General features: G+C 49.5%; 1 non-coding gene across 1 annotated transcript; it reads right to left on the reverse strand.

The window, feature by feature from the left end:
* Nucleotides 1–1,119: 1,119 nt before the first annotated feature.
* Nucleotides 1,120–1,257, reverse strand: LOC119939832. The gene has a single exon (XR_005454794.1). It is a non-coding gene; the product is annotated as a small nucleolar RNA SNORA7 (small nucleolar RNA).
* Nucleotides 1,258–7,702: the final 6,445 nt, after the last annotated feature.

A 7,702-nucleotide genomic window follows, 5' to 3' on the forward strand; every position in this document is an offset into this window, starting at 1 on the left:
TGTCAGCTGTGTGACTTTGGGCAAGTTACTTAACTTCTCTGTGCCTCAGTTACCTCATCTGTAAAATGGGGATTAAAACTGTGAGCCACCCCCCGTGGGACAACCTGATCACCTTGTAACCTCCCCAGCGCTTAGAACAGTGCTTTGCACATAGTAAGTGCTTAACAAATACCATTATTATTATGCATCAGGAAATAATAATAATAATAATAATAATGGTATTTGTTAAGTGCTTACTCTGTAGCAAGCACTCTTCTAAGCTCTTGGATAGATACAGGGTAATCAGGTTGGACACAGTCTCTCTCCCACGTGGGGCTCACTGTCTTAATTCCCATTTTACAGATAGGGTAACTGAGGCAGAGAAGTTAAATGACTTGCTCAAGGGGAGCCTTAAGGGAGGAGGGGTGGAGAGGGCCGGGACTCTGCCCCACCACCTCCCTCCCAACCAACACCCCACCTCATCTGTAAAATGGGCATTCAATGCCTGTTGTCCCACACGGTACAGGGTTATGTATGACCTGACCAACTTGAACCTATCCCAGCGCTTAGAATGGGGCTTGAAACATAATAAGCACTTAACAAATATAATAATAATCATTTATAGCAATAATAACAAATGGGGGAAAACTGCAGGAGGAGCAGAAATTTAAGTTGTAAGTGAAGAAGTACTTTCTGGGAGTGAGAGGTGCTAGAAATTGATGAAACGAAGTAGGCTTTTGAGGAGAGACTGGGCTGGGAACCTGCCTTTTTGTTCAATAACTTGGCCACCCACCCCTTTAAGGAAAATTAATCCCTCCTGCCCTGTCCCCGGCCCCTGCCCTCCGATGTAGGCCTCTAGGGCCAATGGTGAAGAGTGTCTCCCTAGGAAGGGAGGGCCAAACCTCTCCTGGCTTATCTTGTCTTATGCTGTCAAGTTGTTTCCGACCCATAGCAACTCCATGGACACAGCTCTCCCAGAAGGCCCCACCCTCCATCTGCAATGGTTCTGGCAGTGGATCCATAGACTTTTCTTGGTAAAATATCAAAGTGGTTTACCATTGCCTTCTTCCGCACAGTAAACTTGAGTCTCCACCCTCGACCCTCTTCCATGCCTCTGCTGCCCAGCACAGGTGAGTTTTGACTTGTAGAAGATTGCCTTCCACTCCCTAGCCACTGACCAAGCTAGGAATGGAATAAGCGTGCCTTTGCTTGACTCTCCCTCCCGTAGCCAAGACTGGTAAAATACTGGAAACTTTCCAGGTGCAGTCCTGAGAGGGGCTCTCCCGGCTACAGGATTCATATCAGCCTCTTTCCCTAGACCTGGCAGCAGCCCCAAGAAGCCTGGTGAGCATACCCTGCTTACGAGAGGGTTTAGAATCCCAGATCTGCTGTGTGACCTTGGACAAGTTGCTTAACCTCTCAGTGCCTCCATTTCCTTATCTGTAAAGTGGGGATGAAATACCTGTTCTCCCTCCCATCAGACTGAGAGCCCGCCATGGAACCAGGGTTGTGTCTGATTCTGTTTGCATTGTATCTAACTCAGTACTTGGCATAAAGCAGCAAGGCCCAATGGAAAGAGTGTGGGCCTTCGAGTCAGATGACCTCGATTCTAATCCCAGCTTTGCCTCTGGCCTGCTCTCTGATCTTGGGCAAGTCACTTCACTCCTCCCTGCCTCAATTTCCTCATCTGTAAAATGGGGACACAATTCCTGTTGTTCCCCCACTTCAGAATGTGAGATAGGCACTACGTCCAATCTGATTATCTTGTATCCACTCCAGTGCTTCATACCTAGCTTGGCACACAATAAGATACCACGATAATAATTATTATAACCACAATTATGAGAAGCAGCATGGTGTTGTGGATACAGCGCGGGTTTGGGAGTCAGCAGGTCATGGGTTCTAATCCCAGCTCCGCCACTTGTCTGCTGTGTGACCTTGGGCAAGTCACTTCACTTACCTGTGCCTCAGTTACCTCATCTGTAAAATGGGGATTGAGACTACGAACCCCAGTGCTTAGTAGAGTGCTTGCCACATAATAAAGCATTTAACAAATACCATTATAATGATAATAACTATTATTATTGTTGTTGTTATTAATTATTATCTTTAGTGGGTGGCAAAGTCTTCCCCGCCCTGGCTGGGACTGCTGAGAATGGACAGTCATGATGGGAGCCGATATCGGGAACCACCCCAACGCCCACCCTCTGCCCCTCTGGGCCCCTGACCCCCATGTGAAAACAGAAAGCTGCCAGGCTCCGGAACTCTTCGAACACCAGCAGCGGGGAAAGTTAGAGCAAGCCAGAGCCACGTGGTCGGGTGGAGTCCTGGGGCGAGCAGATGGCTTTTCTTCTCTCCCCTCCGTCGCCTTCTCCTTTCCCCCCCCGCTTCGAGAACAAACCTTTCCGGAATACTTAATCTCACCGGAGCCGTAAATGTCAAAATTTAAATTCATACTTTGTACCACCTTTGATTTCAAAGAGGATTACACCTATTCGGTGAAAGCTAAGCAAGGCCCGAGCTACACGAAATGGAATTAGCAGTACTTAGGCCCCTTTCTATTGCCTCTTTATATTGTTAACTCCTTCCAATTCATTAAGTCTAATCCTTATTAGACTGAGTAACACACATCTGAATAGACAGCTCCGGACCCAGGACCATATGCGTCCATTGTATCACTCCCCAGCTAATCCCGTGCCCGGGGTGGGGACAGACAACGGTGAAGAGTGTTGCCAGGGCTGCTGGGCTCCCGGCCTGGACGTGCCGGGGCCGGGGCTACTCGGTGGGGGACGGCGGGGAGTTTGAGCTGGGACGACGAAAGGCGTCTGATGCTCACCGCCTCCGCTGGCTCTTTTGTTGATCAATCTGCTGGGGAGGCATTGCACAAAGAGGGCTGGGCTGTTTGGGCCCCCGCCTTCCCAACTGACCACCGTGTGCCTCCCCTCACTCCCTCCTCTCTGAAACCATGGGGCTTTCCCCTTCTTTAAAGCAGAAGCCACTTGTAGCGTGGTACGAGATGCTGGATGTGACCTTTAATAATAACGATAATAATCACTGTGGCATTTGTTCGGTGCTTACTTTGCGACAAGTCCTGTTTTAAGCGCTGGGGTAGACGTAGGATAATCAGGTCGGATACAGTCCCCAACCCACTTGGGGTTCACTGACCAAGGAGGAACGAAAATGGGGATCTAATTCCCACTTTACAGTTGAGGAAACTGAAGCACAGAGAAGTTTAGTGATTTGCCTGAAGTTGTAAAATAGGCAAGTGGCAGAACCAGGATTAGAACCCAGGTCCCGTGACTCTGGAGGAGCGAGAATGGGAATCTAATTCCCACTTTACAGTTGAGGAAACTGAAGCACAGAGAAGTTTGGTGACTTGCCCAAAGTTGCAAAATAGGCAAGTGGCAGAATCAGGATTAGAACCCAGGTCCTGTGACATTCAGGCCCATGCTCTTTCTACTAGGCCACGCTGCCTCACTTCGGACCTATGTTGTATTATGTTCTCCCAAGTGCTTAGTACAGTGCTTAGCACACAGTAAGAGCTCAATAACTAAGATTGAATTGAAATGAATTGGACCTATTCTCCAGAGGTGGAAATCAATCAGTGATATTTATTGAGTGATATTTATTGTGTTCCCCCAATAGCTTAGTATAGTGCTTAGCACATAGTAAGAACTCAACAAATATAATCGAATTGAATTGAATTGGACCTATTCTCCAGAGATGGAAATCAATCGATGATATTTATTGAGGGTTTACCATCTGCAGAATACCGTACTAGAGTACAGTACAACAGAGTTGGCTGGTGAGATCCTTGCACACAGAAAGCTTACAGTTTACAGAAGCAAATGTACTGCACATAGGATTTTTTAAAATGGTATTCTTTAAGCACTTACTATGTGCCAAGCAGTGACGATGGTACCAATGACCAAGTGAGATGCTAGGTGGACAAATAAGATCGGGACTGGACAATGGTCTTAAAATAAGTCAGGCTGTGGATAAATCAAAGCAAGAATGATGAGAGAAAGTCTACCCTTCTTTCTGGGACTTTTTCAGCTCCAGGTCTCTGAAGCTCTTGACCTCCTGGCATAGAGGCAATTTTGTAGTATTTGTCAAGCTCTTAATATGCTCCAAGCACTACACAATCACTGGGCAAGATAATCAGATGAGATACAGCCCCTGTCCCACATGGGACTCAAAGTTTAAATATGGTCAGATCAGACCCAATCCCAATCCCACTTGGGGCTCACAGTCTTAAATAGGAGCAACAACAGGTAGTGAATCCCCATTTTATAAATGAGGAAACTGAAGCACAAAACCTAAAGTGACTTTCCCAAGATCACACAGCAGGCATGTGGCAGAGCCAGGATTAGAACCCAGGCCCTTGCTCCCAGGCCCTTGCTCTTTCCACTAGGCCACTCGGTGCATTGATAACAAGGACCACGGGAAAGAAGGTGGCTTGTGTCTCTCTCTTCAAGGTCGTTGTAAACTGAAAGTTTTGTCATCTGATGCTTTGTCATCTTCTGCATCAATCGACTGGATATTCAACTGGTCCCTTGCCTCCACCGCCTTCTCAAAGCCTCTGGCTCTTCCCACACCCCACACCTTCCCTATCTGAGGAGCGCGTGGCCTAGTGAAATAATAGCGGGAAGGTCTTCTCACCACTGAGGGACCCAGCCCCCTTACACAAGCTAGGCTCGGCCCGAGACCTGTGGCCCTGGTGACTAGGGAGGCCTTGGGTCACTGGTATTTACTGAGTGCTCACCCTTGGGTCAATGGTATTTACTGAGTGCTCACTTTGTGCAGAGCACTGTACTGAGCACTTGGGAGAGTACAATACCAATGGTAGACATGATTCCCTGCCTTCAAGGAGCTTACAACCCAATCGCTGGGGAGGGCTGGTACTGGGTCTTGAAGACTTTATCTGCACTCCAGCCTTCCCTGCTCAGGGAGAGGCCTAAATCGCCTCCCTGCCTAACCCTTTTATTTTTATTTTTTTTATTAATGTCTGTCTCTCCCTCTAGACTGTAAGATCATCATGGGCAGGAAACACGTCTGCTAATTCTATTGTACTGTACTCTCTCAATTGCTTAGTACAGTGCTCTGCACATAGTAAGTGCTCAATAAATATGATTGACTCATTGATTGATTGAAGCCTTTTCTTCCCTTAGAGAAGCAGTGTTGCCTAGTGGATAGAGCCTGAGCCTGGGAGTCAGAAGGATCTGGGTTCTAATCCCTGCTCCGCCACTTGTCTGCTTTGTGGCCTAGGGCAAGTCACTTCACTTCTCTGTGCCTCAGTTGCCTCATCTATAAAATGGGGATGAAGAATGTGACCCCCATGTGGGTCAGGGATTGTATGTAACCTAATTTGCTTGTATCCATCCTAGTGCTTAGTACAGTGCCTGGCACGTAATAAGCATTTAACAAATACTACAATTATTGTTACTATTATTGTTGTTGTACTTGTTGTTATTCTCTCTCCATGCCAGGGTTTATATTAAGTCCTGGTGCAGATACAAGATAACCAGGTTGGGCACAGTCCAGATCCCACATGGGACTCACAGTTTTAATCCCCACTTTACAGATGAGGTAACTAAGAAACAGATAAGTTAAGGGGCTGGCCCAAGGTCACATAGCTGACAGGTGGCAGAGACGGGATGAGACCCCAGTTCCTTGTACCTCCCAGACTGGCACTCTATCCACTAGACCACTCTAAGAAAGGAATGCCTGACCACCACTGCACCCTTCACAGCCAGGAAGTCTCCCTCATGTCTAACCTAAATCAATATTGCTGTAGTTTTGGTCCATTTTTGTTTATTCTTCCCTCCTCAGTGCAGGCTCCAGGGTTCAGCCTCCAAGGCTCCCCCTGAACCATCTCCACTCTGCCCCGTCCCCAGACCCCAGAGGATTTTCTTTCTCCTCTGAGCACAGGGCTCATTCTGGTGATTTTAATTAACAGGGTGCAGGGCCCCCCACCCCCGCCCGAGCCCATCCCATTGTGGTTTAATGACTGAACTTCATCCTTCTCACCTTGAGAGATTACAGAGTCCCCCGTCCCCCGCCCCCATCTCCAGCCTCTGCTCTCTGCCTCTCACAGGGCCCCCACGACCCTGGCAAATGCGGAGCCACTTCTTAATTAATTGGGCTAATTAGTCTGGGCACAGACTGGACATCTGGACCCTCTCCCGGGGGCGATCTCATTGAGACAAGAACAATGGGACAGCGCCTTGTTGCTGTGGAGTTGACAAAGTCTCCAAACTGCCTACAGGCCCCACCTCCCCCTCCTCCCCTGCCCCCAGACTATGGGCTCCAGGGGATGGCTTCCACTAACCATGAAACACTGCCAGGCCCAGGCAAGCTAAAGAGGCAATGGGGCCTCCCTGCTCCTAGCCAGGAATTCACTTTGCAACCTGTCCACCCATCCTTCCTCCTCCCCTCCCACCCCTTCATTGAGCACCATCCCCTGCTCTCCGTAAGATCTCTTTCTAAAGGGACTGCACCCCACCCGTAGCCCACTGCCCCAGTTGGCCCCTGGGAGGGGCAGCTCCTTGAACTTCAGAGGAAAGAGGGGGAAAAAAGGCAAGATCTGTGCTCAGACTGGGACAGCGAAAAACCACGTTCCTTGGCATCTCTGCTCTGGGCCTCTGAACATCTGAGTCTGTGTGTCTCTGTGTGTGTGTCTTTCTATCTGTGTCTCTGTCTCCCTCCCTCTCCATCTATTCAAAGTGTGGTCTATGGCTGTATGGCCACAACCACCGGTGGCTTTCTTGTCCCCCTTTGTTTATGAGTGCCCTCCCGCAGGGGACTGGATGGAGCTGGGCACTGGCACAATCCTGCTTCCCCCCGGTTCGGCCCCTGCTCAGGGGGACCCGTCCCCCTACCACAATGCAGAGGTGGTTTGTGGGTACTCTGGAGCTCAGATGAAGCCCCGGGGGGCATCCCAGCCCCCCAGCCCCCCTCACCCACACCTCCCTGCTGCCTCCTCCACACTCAGGTCAGCATTCCGCAAACCCTCCCCAGGTCCTGGGTAATAATCCTCTAGGCGGCCGCGGCTGCAAGCTCATTTGAGGTCTGGATATGGAGAAGAGAAGTGGAGGATGAGAGGCCATTATGTGGCTGCGTAATGTATTCCGCAGAGAGCAGAACCACCAATTACCTGACCCCGTGGCACCTCGCCCCCACCCCCTCCCACCAGGATATGGGGGGGGGGGGCACCAGATCCATTTGCCCAGTTTTCAGTGCCTTGGTAGGGAATGAGATCGAATAAGCAAACAAACAAATAAATGCCAGAGGGCTCCTTCCAGCTTCAGCCATGGATCCTGAGGAGCAAGAGTTTGGGAGATGAGACTGGGGTGAAGGGGAGGGATGGGGGCGGGAAGAGGGACCATAGCCCTCACAAGAATCTGTGCACAGCTCACTGCTTTTGTCTCTAACTGTGCAGATTGGCCAGGGTGAGGCTTATTTGTAGGGGGGCTGTGGAAGGGGAGGGGGGAGGTGTTGTGAGGCTGTGGAGGAGGGGGCAGGGCTAGCAGGGTTGTAGATGTGACTTAAGTCCTGTGCAGAGATCAACAATAGTTTTCCTTTGAGACAAAGGGAGGGAGAGAGAAACATCTTAAGATGGCTCTGTTGTGGCAAAATTGATCATTATGGCATTTTTTGTGTGCAAAGCACTGTACTAAGCGGTGGGGTAGGTGAAAAATAATCAGGTTGGGCACAGTCGCTA

The sequence above is a fragment of the Tachyglossus aculeatus genome, chromosome 17, assembly GCF_015852505.1.
Source record: "Tachyglossus aculeatus isolate mTacAcu1 chromosome 17, mTacAcu1.pri, whole genome shotgun sequence".
Taxonomy (NCBI): Eukaryota; Metazoa; Chordata; class Mammalia; order Monotremata; family Tachyglossidae; genus Tachyglossus; species Tachyglossus aculeatus.